Raw genomic sequence first — 20,864 nt, 5'->3', positions numbered from 1 at the left:
GGTAGGCATTTATTTCAATTCTATGTAGGGTCTGTTTTCATACATATCTTTTACTTTAAAAGAAAAACCATGTTAGGAAGCATGTAGGGTCTGTTTTCCCCCTGGTTAGCCTCTGGTTAGACCCTGGTTGCACCCAGGTTCGCTGCTGGTTGCACCCAGGTTCGATGCTGGTTGCACCCTGGTTCCCTACTGATTCGCACCCTGGTTCCCTGCTGGTTGCACCCTGGTTCCCTACTGGTTCGCACCCTGGTTCCCTACTGGTTCGCACCCTGCTTCCCTGCTGGTTGCACCCTGGTTCCCTACTGGTTGCACCCTGGTTCCCTGCTGGTTGCACCCTGGTTCCCTACTGGTTCGCACCCTGGTTCGATATTGGTTCGCACCCTGGTTCCCTGCTGGTTCGCACTCTGGTTAGACCCTGGTTGCACCCAGGTTCGTTGCTGGTTGCACCCTGGTTCCCCTGCTGGTTCGCACCCTGGTTCCCTGCTGGTTCGCACCCTGGTTCCCTGCTGGTTCGCACCCTGGTGCACCCTGGTCCGCACCCTGGTTTGTACCCTGCTTCCTCCTAGTTAGACCATGGCTAGTCTCGGGTTTGCTCCTAACTTAGACCTGACTCACTTGACCCTAACCATTAACCCAATCCAACCGAGTCATATCCCAACACAATCCGAGTCGCATGTCTGAATCCATTTGGCCAAATCTCATAAGCCCGCCCACTTTGAATTCCGAAAATTCAAACCCTTGATGATTCCTATATGCTCAATTCTTTGATGCAAATTCCCAATTCCAAAATCCCATTGCTAGATCAATGTTTCTGAATCTCAAGTCCAATGCTCAAATGCAAACCCGATTCCAGATACAAATACCAATTCTGTCTTCCAAAATCCAAGCAACCTCGCCAGCGGAACTACGTGTGGCTTGATCCCCATCGCGGGGTACGTAGGCAATTTGGCACTCCCAAGTTCAGTCGCACCTTTCTCTATCTTTCTCATTCCCTCACACTATTTCATCATCTCTTCCATCCCTTTTTTCACTAACCTCGAGAATTTAAATCGATTTGTCTTGTGTCTTTCGAAACCGTTGGATCACGGTTTCCGTCGTAAAGACCCTTAGAGCCCAATTTAGGAACACCGGTGTCGTGTCGTGTCCTAAGTTTTAGGGAGTCTTAGGTTTTAGGGAGTCCTAGAGTTAGGAGTCCAGCCTCATCACGGACGTTTGCTATGTATAGCAACCGTGCCATAGGTCTAGTTACACTAGTCACCCAATCTTTCCCTAGGACAAGCCTAGTAAACTAGGATGTAGGCAAACCTGCATTAGTCTAAGGGACCATTTGCATTTAGATGAGAATCATATAGCATCTTAGATGAAATCCTAAGATAATAAAATCCTCAACTTGAATTAAATAACTTCTCCTAAAACTGTTGAAACAATCAATCCCGTCTAGGTCGGTGTCCTAGTTGAGTTAGGCATAAGTAGCTTAGCTTAGGTGCACCGAACTACGTCGACTCTGATCCCAGTGAGGCTTGGGTACGTAGGCAGCTTGGATGTCTGATGGCATACCACCCGCGAGTCGGCACCACAACAAATTGTGGTGTTTTGTATATTAATTTTCTTGTAAATACTTAATCAAATCAGTTAGGGTTTTCCATGAAATTAGAATTCTAGGAGAACTTTCACTTAGAATGAATCCAGACAAATTAATAAATCAAGATACACATCTAGGATTCACATTGAAATTAGATTCTAGGATGCATGTCACTTAGTTCGCACATTAACATAGAGTTGAATGAGCCATTTAAAATAAATTTAAAAGAGTTAGCTTTTGGAATCGAAGACCGATTATCGGACAAGAATGGTGCATGTGGTGGATAACTCCCCATACCTTCCATTCTCGTAACCAGGTAGCGAGTCTAGATTTCTGGTTAATTATGGGTCCTAGATCCCACATCTAGGTGGCGACTCTGTCAGTCTCTTTCGTGTGGAATTCGGATTGCCTTAGTGATCCCAAGTCCACAGGAAAGACGAATTCAAATCAATATTAAAATGCACACGCCAATCGCGTGGGAACGAGAGACCAAAGGAGAGCGCGCGGCGGCTCGCGCCCCACGCCCCTCTCGCGGGATCATGTCCCACAGTCTGGCGACTCTGCTGGGGACCACCTAACTTCATTAAAATTTCAAAAGATAATTCATTTGAATTTAATTTAACTGGCTCATAAAAACTCTATACTTGTTAGATTAGTTTGTCTTGTTTTATTTTCTCATCACATTTTACTCGAACTTAACCTAACAAAACCTGAGGGCATCATAGATTGCGCAAACATATTGCACACACTTACATCACTTGCATCTAAACTCTTGCATCTCACGTGCACACACGTCCTATTTTAGGAACCCGGAGTGTTATCTAGCATGGTTGACTGGGATTTCATCACCTGGTGCCTCTGTGCTAGAGAAGCATTCCACCCTTAGCCTAGTACCTTTATGGTACGTAAACGGATCTCTTGTTCACGTACTGATACGCCGGACACTGGTACAGTATATCGAACAGGGATTCGCGCTAAGGGAACTCTTGGCCTTACCCCTAGATTAACCCACACATGCATGTAGTATACGAACACATGTGCATCATGTGTGTGAGCCTAGTTTAGGATATCCTACCCATTGGTGTCTAGATTAGGCCGTGGTCCATCTTCCAATGGTCACGATCGGTCCTTAGATACACGAACAAAGTCATGAGTCGAGATTCTCTCTCCACTCCGATAGATTAGGATTAGGGTTGATGCCTTCAGGTAACACTGATAAAATGTGAAAAAAAAAAAAAAAAAAAATTTCCCTTTGGGTTAGGATATAAATCCCATAATTTTCAAAGATCTCATAGGATTAGTCATTCATGATCTATCCGTTGAAAGCAATCTTATGCTATCTCATCTAATCTTTTGATCGTGCGTCTTTCGTTCTTCTGTCATACGATTCGATCGTATCTTCATGCCATCCCCTAACTGGCAGATGCAGAATCTCACAATCTTTCGATTATGCGTTCTCATGATCTGATCATGCCTGGTCCAGATAATCCAATCTTGCTTGTACCCCTGGTCTGTTCCTCCTCTAGGGGCTACCTTTTTCAAGATTATTTTGCTAAGTCCTTCAGAGTTCACTCTCAGAATCATTGAGCTAGGGGCATTTCCCTATGCGAATCAGTCATCATTGTCCAAAATTGAAAGTATCAGCCATGATGATGTTCAGAACGAACCAGCCTTCGCCGAGCCTTCAACGCCAAACAGTTGCAGCAGTTAAAGTTTTAGTCACTTACTATTTTATGTTGAGTCAGTCATCATGGTCAGTATAATTGTTGAGTCCGGTCTTACAGTTAAAGGTCAATGCCTAGTCCAGGCAAGTTATCTTCTGTTTCTCTTTCTTATTTAGAGTTGTGAATCGTGAGCATGTTCAGGATAGGTCGTCTGATGTAATAGCTTTTCTTTAAATAAAATTTCAGTCAGTTCCAAAAAGTTCACTTGTGTCTGTTCTTAAGTGTGCTTCTGATCTTAAAATAAGACTCCCTCCTCAAATGAGGACAAAATTGACGAAACTCCACTTGAGTCACAGCAATTACTTGAACGAGAGGAGGAGCGCCAATCCCAACCTTTCAAAGATGAAATTGAAATGATAAACACTGGCACTGAAACTTTGATTCAGTGAATGCCGATTGAAAATACATTACCCTCTAAAGAGTGTGAAGAATTGATAAAATTATTTCAAGAATAAGAAGATTGTCTAGAAAAGCTACAACCGATACCAGGGGCAAGACATAGATGGAAAGCTCAAAGAAAATGAAGAAAGTGAGAAGATATATGCTATACAAGGGGCATAGAGTGGAAACAACTTTCATATTTCTAATCAATGACCTTGGTTCTCAAATTCATAACATAAAGCCAACAAATTCAAGATGAAAAGTTCAAGAGCAAACAATGAAAAGTGATCATCAGATATCGAGAGTACGAATCCATAGATGGAGGATGTCAAAGAACAAGTTTCGCTCTATGAAAGTCAAAAGCACGTATTAGAATCTTGAAAGAAGAAGATCCATTATCTCTTACCTGGAAATGCCGTCAAACTCCGCGAAAAAAAAAAACAAAAGAGAAAAATAATAATAAATAAATAATCAGTACCAGAGGGACTCTAGTAACCTGGATCGATTCCCAATTTGAACATCAGAAGGCCTCCTTTGGCCGAATAAATCCCAAAATCAGAACCCAACGTCAAAAGAATACCGATTGCAAACCCTTCGAGCCTGAGTAAAATTTTCTTGAAAACCCATCAAACTCGGGGCATTCGCCCCCGAACTACGCGAGACCTGATCCCTATACTGGGGTACGTAGGCAACTCGGTTGAACCGAGTTCGGTCGATTCAAAAAGGAAAAGAAATTCAATCCTTTCAAAAAAAAAAGAGAGGGACAAGTTCCAAAAGAAGAGAAGTTAATTGTTCCAGAAAGAAAAGAAAAAAGGAAAAAAAAATCAAACAATTTATCTTCAAACTAGGGGCATTCGCCCCGAACTACGCGAGACCTGATCCCTATACTGGGGTACGTAGGCAACTCGGTTGAACCGAGTTCGGTCGATTCAAAAAGGAAAAGAAATTCAATCCTTTCAAAAAAAAAAGAGAGGGACAAGTTCCAAAAGAAGAGAAGTTAATTGTTCCAGAAAGAAAAGAAAAAAGGAAAAAAAAATCAAACAATTTATCTTCAAACTAGGGGCATTCGCCCTGAACTACACACGACCTGATTCCTACCTTGGGATATGTAGGCGACCTGTACACAGGTTCGGTCGAAATCTTTGTTGAGCCTTAAGCCATTCTTTGAAAAGCCCTATCCTACCTATAAAAGTCCTTCTGGTGTTCAGAACTAATGAGCTAGGTCCTGAGATACAATAAAAAAATGAAATGATGATGAATAAGAAAAATAACGGAGTTTGAAGATCTGCTAGACTGAAAACCTGAAAGGGCGGTCTAGGCAAAATTTAAGATCATTCCCCTGCTAAGTTGAAAACCCGAAAGGGCGGCTTAGGCAAAAGCTAAGGGGATAGCCTGCTGGATCGAAAACCTAGAAAGGTGGTTCAGGCAAAAGTTAAGGCTAGCGCGGTCCGCCAAGTTAAAAACCCTGAAGAGGTGACTTGGTCACGGTAAGAGAATCAGTATAAGAAGGCAACAGCCGGTATCAAGACTGAAGATCAACTGAAGTTCAAGCAAATTCAAGTGATATCCTCAAAACTGGGGGCATTGAAGCTAAGCAATCTTAGGGGTCGTAATTAAATTCTTGAGGCATTACTGTTTCGAGGAAGAAGTCCGGTGTTTACCAATTGAAAAACTATTCCTTGAAAGGATAGACTTACCAAACAAAACATTAACTAAGTCAGAAGCATCACTATGTTTGTCAGTATAGTCAGTCAATCTTTATTATTCTAAGTTCACTCCTTCAGGGCTGCTCAATCCTTTGAGTAGTGCCTTTCATCTAAGTTTTCTCTTTAGAAAGAGTCAATTGTCGTTCCTATGTCCAAATGATGTAACTGTCTTGGTGAAGGAGGCCAGGCCTAGGCAGCTCCCTGCAATTATACCTGAAAGAGCTCGAGAATTTAGTCAAACAACTTCATTTCAAAGAAGATCAGCTCAGAAAAATTCAGAAGTAGAAACATCAGAAAGCCCAGCTTCCGTAAAAAGATCATACCCCAGGAAGGCACCTTAAGCTTGGAAGAACCTCAGATGCAATGGTGGTTGAGCCAATTTCTCAGAAAGATGAACCATTCAAATTCATAATTCCCTTCCGGTTAGTTATCCTGGTCAAGAAATGTTTATCTAAACACCTGTCAAGAAGCAGATCCCGCTTTTCCATGTTAATATCCAAGAGAGTCGTTGTTCTAAATTACCAATCTCAAATGTCTTGTTCAAGGTTTCAGTTATCAAAATCCCCAGAAGACAAGACCAGCAGTCTCTTTGAGAAAAATCTTGTTGAAGTTTCATAAAAATGTTCCTAATCCATTCTTGCTAGTAATGGTTCTTCGTTCCAAAGGTTTGCCGTTTCATCATTCGTCAAAGTCCTAGTTTCCAACATCTTTGTCGGGCACGATCCATAATATCCCCGATTTCATTGAGTTCAAAAAAATAAAAAATTCATCAAATCCAATCTTACGTCAAATTCAAGTTCATGGAAAATCTCTAAATTCTTCGAGCCCGTTTGTGAACGGTACCTCTTTTCTCGAGCCCATTTGCAAATGGCCTCGTCTTCTCCTTGAGCCCGTTTATGAACGGTGCCTCATCTCTCGAGTCCAGTTGTGAATGGTTTCGTCTTCTCCTTGAGCCCATTTGTGAACGGTGCCTCATTTTCTGAGTTCATTTATGAATGGTCTCATGTCCTCCTTGAGCCCGTTTGTGGACGGTGCCTCATTTCTCAAAAAATCAAAAATTCATCAAATCCAATCCCCAATTCAAAAAATCCAATCCTACGTCAAATTCAAATTCATAAAAATCTCTAAATTTTTCATTGTTGAATTCATCAATCAAAGCTATCTTGTGTCGTCGAGCCCGTTTGTGAACGGTGCCTCATTTCTCGAGCCCATTTGTGAATGGTCTCGTCTTCTCCTTGAGCCCGTTTGCTGACGGTACCTCATTTCCCAAAAATAAAAATTCATCAAATCCAATCCCTGATTCAAACAAATCCAATCTTACGTCAAATTCAAGTTCATGAAAAATCTCATGTCCTCTTTGAGCCCTTTTGTGAAAGGTGCCTCATTTCTCGAGTCCATTTGTGAATGGTCTCGTCTTCTCCCTGAACCCGTTTGTGAACAGGTTTCTCATTCTCTGAGTCCATTTGTGAATGGTCTCATGTCCTCTTTGAGCCCGTTTGTGAACGGTGCCTCTTTTCTCGAGGCCATTTGTGAATGGTCTCATCTTCTCCTTGAGCCCGTTTGCGGACGGTACCTCATTTTCCAAAAATAAAAAAAAATTTATCAAATCCAAATCCTTAATTAAAAAAAAATCCAATTCTACGTCGAATTCAAATTCATGAAAACCTCTAAATTCTTTGAGCCCGTTTGTGAACGATGCCTCTTTTCTTGAGGCCATTTGTGAATGGTCTCGTCTTTTCCTTGAGCCCGTTTGCGGACGGTACCTCATTTCTCAAAAATAAAAAAAATTCATCAAATCCAATCCCCGATTCAAACAAATCCAATCTTACGTCAAATTCAAGTTCATGAAAAATCTCATGTCCTCTTTGAGCCCTTTTGTGAAAGGTGCATCATTTCTCGAGTCCATTTGTGAATGGTCTCGTCTTCTCCTTGAACCCGTTTGTGAACAGGTTTCTCATTCTCTGAGTCCATTTGTGAATGGTCTCATGTCCTCTTTGAGCCCGTTTGTGAACGGTGCCTCTTTTCTCGAGGCCATTTGTGAATGGTCTCATCTTCTCCTTGAGCCCATTTGCGGACGGTACCTCATTTTCCAAAAATAAAAAAAAATTATCAAATCCAAATCCTTAATTAAATAAAAAATAAAAAATCCAATCCTACGTCAAATTCAAGTTCATAAAAAATCTCTAAATTCTTCGAGCCCGTTTGTGAACGGGGCCGCCTCATTTCTCGAGTCCATTTGTGAATGGTCTCGTCTTCTTCTTGAACCCGTTTGTGAACGGTGTCTCATTTTTTGAGTCCATTTGTGAATGGTCTCATGTCCTCCTTGAGCCCGTTTGTGAATGGTGCCTCATTTCTCTAGTCCATTGGTGAATGGTCTCGTCTTCTCCTTGAACCCGTTTGTGAACGGTGTCTCATTTTCTGAGTCCATTTGTGAATGGTCTCATGTCCTCTTTGAGCCCTCTTGTGAAAGGTGCCTCATTTCTCGAGTCCATTTGTGAATGGTCTCGTCTTCTCCTTGAACCCGTTTGTGAACGGTGCCTCATTTCTCGAATCCATTTGTGAATGGTCTCGTCTTCTCCTTGAGCCCGTTTGTGAACGGTGCCTCATTTCTCGAGTCCATTTGTGAATGGTCTCGTCTTCTCCTTGAGCCCGTTTGTGAATGGTGCCCCATTTCTCGAGTCCATTTGTGAATGGTCTTGTCTTATCCTTGAGTCCGTTTGTGAATGGTGCCTCTTTTCTCGAATCCATTTGTGAATGGTATCGTCCTCCTTGAGCCCGTTTGTGAACGGTGCCTCATTTCTCGAGTCCATTTGTGAATGGTCTTGTCTTCTCCTTGAGCCCGTTTGTGAATGGTGCCTCATTTCTCGAGTCCATTTGTGAATGGTCTTGTCTTCTCCTTGAGCCCGTTTGTGAACGGTGCCTCATTTCTCGAGTCCATCTGTGAATGGTTTTCTATCCTCCTTGAGGCCGTTTGTGAACGGTGCCTCATTATCCAAGTCCATTTGGGAATGCTTCTTATCCTCGTTGAACCCGCTTGTGAGCGGCGTCTCATCTCCTTCTAAAAACTGTTTGAGAGCGATCTTTGTCCTTTCCCTTCAGAATCCATTCGAAAATGATATCTCATTCTCTAATTGCCCGTTTGTGAACGGCGCCGCATCGAGTTTTTTTTATTATTCAAGTTCTAGGGTTTCATCTAAGGTTTTGCATTATGTTAAGGTGCGTTGTGTCTAGAGAGTCCTTTGTCGATTAAAGCTACGCAAAATGGTTCTGTCATTTTTAACTTTGGTATTCAATGACTACGTCATCTCTACCAAAGAGGGGCATCTGTAGACACCCCATTTTGTTTTGTTTTAATCAACAAATAAATTAGTGTGTTAAATCCATGTGAGAACCCCCTCTATCATTGATTTATATGTTTTAGGTCATTAATATCTTGATCTGACTTTACGGATCATCAATCGGGACAAAATAAGTTAGGGTCACTTCATAGCCCGGACCCTGATTCCATTCCGAGACCCGATTTCCGTAAATCGTTAGATCAATGGCAGATCTTGACCTGGGTCTAACCATCCAAAACCACCTAACCTCTCCTCTCATCCTAACCATCCAAACCTCACCTAACCTCACCTAACCTCTCCTCTCATCCTAACCATCCAAACCTCACCTAACCTCACCTAACCTCACCTAACCTTACCTAACCCCACCTAACCTTACCTAACCTCATCCTCTCATCCTAACCATCCAAAACCACCTAACCTCACCTAACCTCCTATCCCATTCTCCTATAAATACCCTCTCATCCCACCATCCAAGAAGAGAAGAAAAAGAACCCCTCTCTTAGAAAATTCATCCCTCTCCCTCATCTCTTCAAGGGTTCGGCCATCCTTGCCGGATCGGGTGATTTTATACGTTGGGTGATATATATCAAAAGCAGTCATTATCAAGCAAGGAATCATCTTCAAAGAATTAACATCAAAGAAAAATCAAACACAAAGTGGGTTTCCAAAGAGGTAGGCATTTATTTCAATTCTATGTAGGGTCTGTTTTCATACATATCTTTTACTTTAAAAGAAAAACCATGTTAGGAAGCATGTAGGGTCTGTTTTCCCCCTGGTTAGCCTCTGGTTAGACCCTGGTTGCACCCAGGTTCGCTGCTGGTTGCACCCAGGTTCGATGCTGGTTGCACCCTGGTTCCCTACTTATTCGCACCCTGGTTCCCTGCTGGTTGCACCCTGGTTCCCTACTGGTTCGCACCCTGGTTCCCTACTGGTTCGCACCCTGCTTCCCTGCTGGTTGCACCCTGGTTCCCTACTGGTTGCACCCTGGTTCCCTGCTGGTTGCACCCTGGTTCCCTACTGGTTCGCACCCTGGTTCGATATTGGTTCGCACCCTGGTTCCCTGCTGGTTCGCACTCTGGTTAGACCCTGGTTGCACCCAGGTTCGTTGCTGGTTGCACCCTGGTTCCCCTGCTGGTTCGCACCCTGGTTCCCTGCTGGTTCGCACCCTGGTTCCCTGCTGGTTCGCACCCTGGTGCACCCTGGTCCGCACCCTGGTTTGTACCCTGCTTCCTCCTAGTTAGACCATGGCTAGTCTCGGGTTTGCTCCTAACTTAGACCTGACTCACTTGACCCTAACCATTAACCCAATCCAACCGAGTCATATCCCAACACAATCCGAGTCGCATGTCTGAATCCATTTGGCCAAATCTCATAAGCCCGCCCACTTTGAATTCCGAAAATTCAAACCCTTGATGATTCCTATATGCTCAATTCTTTGATGCAAATTCCCAATTCCAAAATCCCATTGCTAGATCAATGTTTCTGAATCTCAAGTCCAATGCTCAAATGCAAACCCGATTCCAGATACAAATACCAATTCTGTCTTCCAAAATCCAAGCAACCTCGCCAGCGGAACTACGTGTGGCTTGATCCCCATCGCGGGGTACGTAGGCAATTTGGCACTCCCAAGTTCAGTCGCACCTTTCTCTATCTTTCTCATTCCCTCACACTATTTCATCATCTCTTCCATCCCTTTTTTCACTAACCTCGAGAATTTAAATCGATTTGTCTTGTGTCTTTCGAAACCGTTGGATCACGGTTTCCGTCGTAAAGACCCTTAGAGCCCAATTTAGGAACACCGGTGTCGTGTCGTGTCCTAAGTTTTAGGGAGTCTTAGGTTTTAGGGAGTCCTAGAGTTAGGAGTCCAGCCTCATCACGGACGTTTGCTATGTATAGCAACCGTGCCATAGGTCTAGTTACACTAGTCACCCAATCTTTCCCTAGGACAAGCCTAGTAAACTAGGATGTAGGCAAACCTGCATTAGTCTAAGGGACCATTTGCATTTAGATGAGAATCATATAGCATCTTAGATGAAATCCTAAGATAATAAAATCCTCAACTTGAATTAAATAACTTCTCCTAAAACTGTTGAAACAATCAATCCCGTCTAGGTCGGTGTCCTAGTTGAGTTAGGCATAAGTAGCTTAGCTTAGGTGCACCGAACTACGTCGACTCTGATCCCAGTGAGGCTTGGGTACGTAGGCAGCTTGGATGTCTGATGGCATACCACCCGCGAGTCGGCACCACAACAAATTGTGGTGTTTTGTATATTAATTTTCTTGTAAATACTTAATCAAATCAGTTAGGGTTTTCCATGAAATTAGAATTCTAGGAGAACTTTCACTTAGAATGAATCCAGACAAATTAATAAATCAAGATACACATCTAGGATTCACATTGAAATTAGATTCTAGGATGCATGTCACTTAGTTCGCACATTAACATAGAGTTGAATGAGCCATTTAAAATAAATTTAAAAGAGTTAGCTTTTGGAATCGAAGACCGATTATCGGACAAGAATGGTGCATGTGGTGGATAACTCCCCATACCTTCCATTCTCGTAACCAGGTAGCGAGTCTAGATTTCTGGTTAATTATGGGTCCTAGATCCCACATCTAGGTGGCGACTCTGTCAGTCTCTTTCGTGTGGAATTCGGATTGCCTTAGTGATCCCAAGTCCACAGGAAAGACGAATTCAAATCAATATTAAAATGCACACGCCAATCGCGTGGGAACGAGAGACCAAAGGAGAGCGCGCGGCGGCTCGCGCCCCACGCCCCTCTCGCGGGATCATGTCCCACAGTGTGCATATATTGAGGGGGAGTTCTAGTATTCACTTACCTACTATGTCACTCCACACACACCTCATAATCAATTTTGTTTGTCATCATAAAAAAGGGGGAGATTGTAAGCCCAAGGGTCTACTCTCCAATCTTGTTTTGATGATTCTAAACATAATTGATTGTGTTTTTGAATACTAATCAATTTGCTGTGAAGTGTTGTGTTTAAGATATGATTGATCGTTGAAGAAACCAACACTCAACTTGGTCATGCTTGAAGATGTTCCAAACAAGAGCCAAAGGAGCTAAGTGAAGCTCACATCATCACTCAAGCAAGCATCCAAAGATGGAAGATCATTTGAAGACCAAAGCTAAAGAGGGATCGAAGATTGCATAGGTATCATTGTACATCCTTTCTCTTTAGAGTTTCAAGTCAAGGCAAAGTATTTTCAAAGTGTTTTCAAAATTGTTTTTCAAATAACACTTAAAGAACTTCAACGGTTTAGTGAATGCTTATGTGGTGGACCAACATGTTGGGACCCTCATAAACATTCCAAAATTATCATAGGAGTCAAGTTCCAAAAGCCAAAAATCACACATCAAAATATCAGATTTTTTAGGCTTCTCGGAACTCCGAGACTGGAGCTCAGAACTCCGAGAGTTCCCTCGGAACTCCGAGAAAAGGTCCAGTAGCGTCTGGACACTTTCTCGAAACTCCGAGAAAATTTCTCGAAACTCCGAGAAATGGTCCAGTAGAAATTTTATTTCTTCTGGCCGTTGTCTCGGAAGTCCGAGAATATTTCTCGGAAGTCCGAGAATTCTCGGAACTCCGAGAACCTTGCGACAGCTCAAAAAAGAGCCGTTGGGTTTTGATTTAAAAGTTGATTTTTGTTATCTACACCCCCAAACGGTCATATTTTGAGGAGAGACTATTTATACAACATCTAGAGGATTATTTCCTCCCTCTTGATTTTTGAAAAACCCTCTTAAGCACTCAAGCAAACTTGCAACCCTTTTAAGCTTAAGATTTTTGGTTTTTCCCAAACTTGCCTTTCACTTGTGAACCTATTGAGTTTGGATATTTTAGAGCTATCACTTGCAAATCCTTGTTGAAGAGCAATCAAGGAACTACAAAGGGCATCAAGCTTTCAAGAAGAAGCCAAGCTATCAATCTTTCATATCTTGTATAGGTGGCTAGGGCATTCCGTTTTTAATTCCCTAGAGAGCAACCGCTTAGAACTCGGCGGAGAAGGAGAGTCTTTGTAAAGGTGTAAGGGCATCCTTGTTTAATATCCCTTGGAATTGTAACCGCCTCGGAGCCGGGCATCGTGGAGGTCTCCAATAGTGGAATCCCTCAAGTGCGACCTTGAGTAGAGTGGAGTAGGCCGTTGGCCGAACCACTATATATCGGTGTGTCATTTCTCACTCTTGCATTTCCATTATTGTTTGGTTTGGCATTTCTTTTTGTTTTTCAATTATATTTGCACTAACCAAATATTTAATTAAGTGAAGAAAAATTCCAATTAGGATTCATAGGAAATATTCAAAAGGCCTAATATTGAGATAAATTCAATTCACCCCCCCTCTTGTTCATTTCAATTTTCAAGTCAAGGCAAAACGTTTTCAAAGTGTTTTTCAAAATTGTTTTCACACAACACTTAAAGAACTTCAACGGTTTAGTGAATGATTATGTGGTGGACCAACATGTTGGGACCCTCATAAACATTCCATAATTATCATAGGAGTTGAGTTCCAAAAGCCAAAAATCAAACAAGAAATAAAATCTCAAAATATACAGATTTTTAGGCTTCTTGGAACTCCTAGATTTTTCTCGGAGCTCCAAGCTCGGAACTCCGAGAGTTCTCTCGGAACTCCGAGAAATGGTCCAGTAGCTTCTGGCCATTTCTCGGAGTTCCGAGAAATGGTCCAGCAGAATATTTTGTTCTTCTGGCCGTTTTCTCGGAACTCCGAGAATATTTCTCGGAACTCGGAGAATTTCTCGGAGCTCCGAGAATGGTTCTCGGAATTCCGAGAACTTCGTGACAAGTAAGAATATAGCCGTTGGGATTTGAATTAATTTGTGAAATTTGATATTTCCACCCCCAAACGGTCATATTCTCTTGAGAGATTATAAATACAACATCTAGAGGATTTTTTCCTCTCCCTTGATCATTTTGAAAACATACTTGAGCATCAAAGAAAACTTGCAATCTATTTGTGCTTGATATTTTTGTTTTCTTCCCAAACTTGCCTTGCACTTGTAAATTTCTTGAGTTGGGATACTTAGAGCTTTCACTTGCAACTACCATCATTGAAGAGCAATCAAGGATCTACAAAGAGCATCAAGCTTTCAAGAAGAAGCCAAGCTATTCAATCTTCACTTCTTGTATAGGTGGCTAGGGCATTCCTTTTTTAAATTCCCTAGAGAGCAACGCTTAGAACTCGGCGGAGAAGGAGAGTCTTTGTAAAGGTGTAAGGGCATCCTCATTTAATAACCCTTGGAAGTGTAACCGCCTCGGAGCCGGGCATCGTGGAGGTCTCCAATAGTGGAAATCCTTAAGGACGATCTTAAGAAGAGTGGAGTAGGGCTTTCCCCGAACCACTATACATCGGTGTGTTCTTTCTTGTCTTGCACTTTCATTATTGTTTTTGGTTTGGCATTTCATTTTGCTTTCAATTATATTTGCACTAACCAAATATTTAATCAAGTGAAGAAAAATTCCAATTAGGGTTCATAGGTAATCATCAAAAGGGCTAATTTAGTGTTAAAATCAATTCACCCCCCCTCTTGAGTATTTCACGATTGGTGATTGGGGTCACCTTTTTATACCCCATCATTTGCCCCCCGATTTTTCAAGTCATTTTGATGACCTGGGGAAGCTTGACAGGATGTGTATATAAGGGATAGTCTGATTGGGTTCTTCTATCCGTTTAGAATGGCTCGGGACGAATTGAAAGCTCTTGTTGAATTGACTTCTGAAATCTTTGTTCAGAACGGCTCAGGGTGAACTGACTTCTGAAGTCTTTGTTCAGAATGGCTCAGGATGAACTGGAAGTTCTTGATGAACTGACTTCTGAAATCATTGTTCAGAACGGCTCAGGATGACTGGAATTCTGAAGTCTTTATTCAGAACAGCTAAGGACGAACTGGTATTTGTCTTTTAGCGGATTGCGCCATATCCTGGTCGGGTTGAGATGATTTGATTTTTGTCTTTTAGCGGATTGCGCTATATCCTGGTCGGCTTAAGATGATCTGATTTCTATCTTTTAGCGGATTACGTTACATCCTGGTTAGCTTAAGACGATATGATTTTTGTCTTTTAGCAGATTGTGCCATATCCTGGTCATCTTGAGATGATCAGATTTTTGTCCTTTAGTGGATTGCGTATTATCCTGGATGGCTTCAGATGATCTGATTTTTGTCCTTTAATGGATTGCGTAATATCCTAGACGGCTTCAAACGATCTGATTTTTGTCCTTTAGTGGATTGTGTAATATCCTGGATGGCTTTAGACGATTTGATTTTTGTCCTTTAGTGGATTGCGTAATATCCTGGACGGCTTCAGACGATTTGACTTTTGTCCTTTAGTGGATTGTGTAATATCCTGGACGGCTTCAGACGATCTGATTTTTCTGTCGAACTACCACAGTTGGTAGCTTTTCTCGAACACTTTCAATCACTATGGGGATCATGATTTTTTTTGGTCCCGTCGCTTCGTTTTTCGGGTCTCTTCATTAATGCCTTGCCGCGTGGCGGAATGGGATTAGTGGGTACGGACGGTCTTCTGACAAGTTCGCATATAAAATGAGTTGTTGGGTTTCATTTTCTTCACTCACCATTTTGCTCTCCCTTTTTGCTCTGCTAGTGCGGTTTAGTTTCTCTACTCGGTTCGTCGTTGCTTGCCGCTATTTGAGATCGGAGTCTTACCTTTAGATAGGTAATCTTTTCTAGTTCGTCTCTTTGCGTTGCATTTCTTCTTTTTTCCTTAATGTGTAATAGTTCTAGTTCGGAGTCTAGCTCCAGCTCATCGTCAGCAGGGCGAAACTAGTTCCAGCTCGTCTGAAAGGACGAGGTTTGATTAAACCTTAGAGGAAGCCAGGCCATGGCTACCCGGGAAAGTAACGTGGTCATAGACCTCGAGGGTGACGACGAGGATGTAGACAGAGGATCTGGGGAAGTTATTCTGGACTTGAACCTTAGCCCTGTAGGGGTTGAAAACCCAGATCACTTGGGATCGGGTACCGATGAGGACGATGAGGAAGATGGACTCGATCTGAGGGTGTGGGACCCGATCCCGGGAGAGGGGTGGGGCGTGAGCCGCCACGCTCTCTCTTGGTCTCTCGTACCCACGCGAATGGCGTGTGCTTTTTATTATTGATTTTAATTACCCAACCAAGCAGGCAGCAACTAAGCAGGCAGTAACTAAGCCATAGGGTGCAAACAAACGTGCAACCCAGTACTCATAAGGGCAGGGGTAAGCCGCCAAGCCTAGCAAGGTGTGATTTAATTCATCTTTTCCGTGAACTTGGGATCACTAAGGCAATCCGAATTCCACGCAAAAGAGAGTGACAGAGTTGCCACCTAGATGAGGGATCTAGGACCCATCATTGACCATAAATCTAGACTCGTTACTTGGTTACGAGAATGGAACGTATGGGGAGTTACCACCACATGCACCATTCCTGCCCGATAATCGGTCTTCAATTCCAAAAGTTAACTCTTTCGAATTTCTTTTAAATGGCCCATTTAATTCTATATTAATGTGCGAACTATGTGACATGCATCCTAAGATCTAATTTTAATGTAATTCCTAAATGTGTATCTTGATTTTCTTAATTTGTTTGAATTCAATCTAAGTGAAAGTTCTCCCAAACTTCTAATTTCATGGAAAGTCCTAAGTGATTTAATTAGTTTTAATTTAAGGATTAATGTACAAAACCCCACTTATCTGTGGAGCCGACTCGTGATTGGTATGCCATCAAGCAGCCAAGCTGCCTACGTAACCAAGCCTCACTGGGATCAGAGTCGACGTAGTCCGGTGCACTTGAACTAAGCTACTTATGCCTAACTCATCTAGGACACCGATCTAGATTGGATTGACTGTTTCAACAGTTTTAAGAAAAATTATTTAATTCAAGTTGAATATTTTATTATCCTAGGACTTCATCTAAGATGCTATATGGTCATATCTAAGTGCAAGACGTCCCTTAGACTAATGCAGGTTAACCTACATCCTAGGTAACTAGGTTTGTCCTAGGGGAAAAGTGAGGTGGCTAGTGTAACTAGATCTATTGCACGGTTGCTATCCATAGCAAACGCCCGTGATGAGGCTGGACTCCTAACTCTAGGACTCTCTAAAACCTAGGACACGACATGACACAAATGTCCCTAAATAGGGCTTTAATAGTTCTTACGATGGAAACCGCAATCCAACGGTTCCGAAAGACATGACGTAAATTGATTCAATTTGCTGAAGTTAATGATTTTCAGATTTCAAGGATTTTCGGTTCCTAAACATCTAAGGAATACCAAGGGTTCTATGGTTCGCAAGCTTCAGCCTTGAATCACAACCACGGAAGGGAATCATGCTCTCAACCCTCGTATAATTTAGCATGTAAGTTATAGTATCTTATTGCCTGGCATATTTCTCAGGATTTTCGTGAACATTGGACCTCGGAGCCAATAACATACTATAATTTATACACTCTAATTATGCTGGATTGATCGCAATTAGCATACGATTATGGTTACGATCTCGGCATCTAAATTATCCTAGTAGGGCCATTTTACAAAGGAAATCTAAGACTCCTAAGATTTCTGTTTCAGCGGCTTAAGGAATGAATGCGTGACAGCAAATTAAAGTTCCCTGGAAATTTTCATAATGATTTTGGTTAATTTCAATTTTTAATTGATTTTATCAATTTCAGATCACATGGATGATTTTAGAAATGAACTCATTGCAAATAAATTTGAAATAAGTTGAAATATCTACAGTAACAAGATATGAATGAATATAGTCTACTGTAAAAAGTTCATGAATTTTAAATACTATTTAATATCAATTTCAGATTTTTAAAGGTTCAGATCAGATTATGAGTTTACACAGTATCCCCTTGGAAACAAATTCCAAATCAATTGAAAATTTAATAGTAACATGATATTTGCAATATAAGACTACTGTAAAATTTTTGAAAATTTTAATTATGATTTGATATTAATAAAAAACCTCACAAAATTTTGTTGTTTCAAAAGAAAATATCAAACGATATACCAAATAGAATCCTAAAATCATTAAAATTCATGAAAGAATATATCAGCATCATATTATTTTACTACAAAATTTCATTAATTTTAGAACTTATTTGGTATATTTTCCATTTTTCTTCTTAAAAAAGATGTCTTGATTTTTGAGAAAATTATGACTTTGAAAGATGTCCTTTAACATTGCTCTGATATGATGAACACAAGAAAATTATAATATTCCAAGAAATAAATCATCCTAAGATAGCTGTTTTTTCCAATTTGTTAATATCCCGGTCATTAATTCAAATTAAGTTTCAATCTTCATTCAAATTCTGGAAATCCTTAGATCCAACGTCTGATCCAATCCGATAGTTCTTTTAGTCCCATTAAATAGATTATTATATTAAATTTTGAGACGAATCGGACTTTGAAACACTCATGTAAACCCGATTTTGAGCCAACCCATTAATTATTGAATTACATGAGCGTAAATACTAAAACCATGCAAAAACAAGTAAAAAAAAATACGGAATAATTCTAGAAAAAATTAGAGAAGAATGAACCTACCTTTGGTCGCGCTCCTCGTCTCTAGGGTATGTAAATCCGAAATATACGCTTTGTCGCACCCTTTTATACGCTCTAGAAAACCCCTTTGATGATGCTTCGAAAATCTCTTCGAATCCAAGAACCGAGTGATGAGAGTGATCAGAGAGGATTCTCTCCTGCGACAATTGATGCCTCACCTCTTTCCAAAATTTGATATCGATCCTGCCACTTTGATGAGATTCTTGTTATAATTGAACCCTTCTAGGATTTTTGATCAAATTGACCACAAATTGATGAAGTAAGGGGATGAGTCTCAGCCCAGACAGTTGGACCAAGGATTCAGACCAGGTAAAATAGGGACAAAGTGGTTTGGATTTAGTTAAATAGGTAATGGAATGGATGGGATTTATATGGGTATGGTCATGATGATAAGTGGTCGGTTGTGGATAGGAATATGGGCATGATGATATGGAGTGTATGAATGTATGGGGTGCATGGGGTGTAACTGATGACCATAGGATTAGATGGTGGGGTCTGAACAGATTGCCATGGGATTGGATTAGTTAAAGGGATGGAGCACGATGCATGTAGGTCATGGGAATGAGTTGTCTGAGTGTGTTAACCAAGAGAAAAAGGATGGATGGGGTGAACGGCTATGAAGAAGGATGGTTCGGATCATCTATCCCCCTCTGGCTGCTGGTTTTTTTTTTTCGTCCAGAGAGCCATTCCATCCTCTTTTTTCAAGATCGTCGCTCTTCTTCTCTTTATTATAGAAAAATAGAATCTTGCTAAAATCCAAAAAAATAAAGACCAACCTCTTTCACATCAACTTTCTTTATATAATATATACTCTTCTTCTTCTTTCTATTATTTTATTTGAAAAATGATATGGAGATCAACTTGGGTATGTAAAGGAACCGAACTAACAACACATTCATATGATAGAAAAATAGTATCGTGCTAAAATCCAAAAAAGAAAGACCAACTTCTTTCACATCAACTTTCTTTATATAATATATACTCTTCTTCTTCTTTCTAATATTTTATTCGAAAAATGATATGGAGATCAACTTGGGTATAGAAAGGAACAAGACCAACAGTGCATTCACATGGTAGAAAAATCTTATTCACCTTAAATGGCAAAACTACCCCTCATGCCACATTCGACCAAGGCCCTCTCAAATTGGTTTCTTCTAATGATTCCAACACCATTCTTCCAAGTTGACCGAATCTATTTTGGACTAAATAAAAAATGCCATAACAGCCCCCACTTCATAGGATGATCTAAACCGTGCATTTTAGTGGGCTGATCCGAGCCGTTCATTTGATAGGCAACAATGTAATTAGATGGGGTGTGCCTTCTTAATTAATTCTATGGGTCGATCCAAACCACCCAAACGATGGGTCACAATGCGATTTAGTAGCACACTCCTAAATCATTTCTATAGGGTGATCCGTACTGTTCAAATTTGAATGTGCCATGGTCCGAATTGGCCGCGCCTTCCTAATTATTTCCTTGAGATGATCCAAGCCATCCAATAAGTAGACCGCATTGTAGATTGGTTGCGGTCTTTAGAACATTTCCATGGGCTGATTCGAGCTATCAAATTGATGGGGCTGCGGCACAACCAAGTTGTACCTCTAAATCCCCTCTATTGGACTATCTTGAACCATCCAAATGATGAGTTATTACTTGAATTTGGCATGCCTTGCACATTTCCTCCATAAAATGATCTGAACGATCCGCTTTATTAGCCACGGCATAAACGGGTTGTGCTCCCCCAAATCATTTTTTCATGGAATAATCCAAACCGACCCTCGGTGAACCCCATTGCATATATGACCAAAGCATATATAAGTCCTCTATAAAAAACGATCTTATTCATTGGATCAAAATAAGTTCAAAAATCAACGATGCGGGGTACACTGATTTGATCCAAATTTAATCAAAATGTTTGATGCGGCCCACCAAATAAGTTCAAATTCTCTCTTGTTTAGATTCTTGCGAATAACCCTTCTCAACACTTGGCGGAAAAATACAAAACATGGCGAATGACCGAAAAAATTGTGAAAATGTAAGAGACGGACACCAAAATGGAAAACAGTAGAAAACCGATAGAAAAACACTAACTTCTTTGTTAATTAAAGCGGAGCAAAATGGGGTGTCTACAGAGGGCCTCTACCCCTTTTTCGGGAGAGCAGGGTGGTTGATATTGTGGCTACATCCGGGATGGAAGCCGATCCTAGAGAAGGCACCGACGCGGCTCAAGAGGAGAACCTCCTTGATGCTTCTCGGCTTGGTGATGTTAGGGATCGATATTGCATTCCTGATCAGTTTATCTTGACGGCGACCATTGAGAGAGACTGTGCAAGCAATGATCGCTTTGACATTTGTATATAAGAGGCGGCCTTGAAGGCCAGCTTTAGGTTTCCCATCAACTCCTTCATTGCCGCAATATTGAGATATTATGGTTTGGCCCCGGTTCAAGTGGCACCGAACTCTTGGAGGATGCTGTTCAGCGTCGTTTACTTAGTATGGTTGCGACTACAGAGGAATTTGTCC

The 20,864-nt window shown here is 41.3% G+C and overlaps 1 protein-coding gene across 1 annotated transcript in view; it reads right to left on the bottom strand.

Moving 5' to 3' along the window:
- Positions 1 to 19,027, bottom strand: part of LOC143856101 (calcium uniporter protein 2, mitochondrial-like) — a 61,905-nt gene extending 42,878 nt beyond the window's left edge. Inside the window, exon 1 of the mRNA XM_077366156.1 lies at positions 18,323 to 19,027. The gene's annotated coding sequence lies outside the window, so the exon portion shown is untranslated. The remainder of the gene's footprint in view (positions 1 to 18,322) is intronic.
- Positions 19,028 to 20,864: the final 1,837 nt, after the last annotated feature.

Source organism: Tasmannia lanceolata, unplaced genomic scaffold (assembly GCF_043159265.1).
Source record: "Tasmannia lanceolata isolate RefF3 unplaced genomic scaffold, GAP_Taslan_0.1 ptg000023l, whole genome shotgun sequence".
In the NCBI taxonomy this organism is placed as follows: Eukaryota; Viridiplantae; Streptophyta; class Magnoliopsida; order Canellales; family Winteraceae; genus Tasmannia; species Tasmannia lanceolata.
This window is presented reverse-complemented; position numbering and strand designations above follow the sequence as displayed.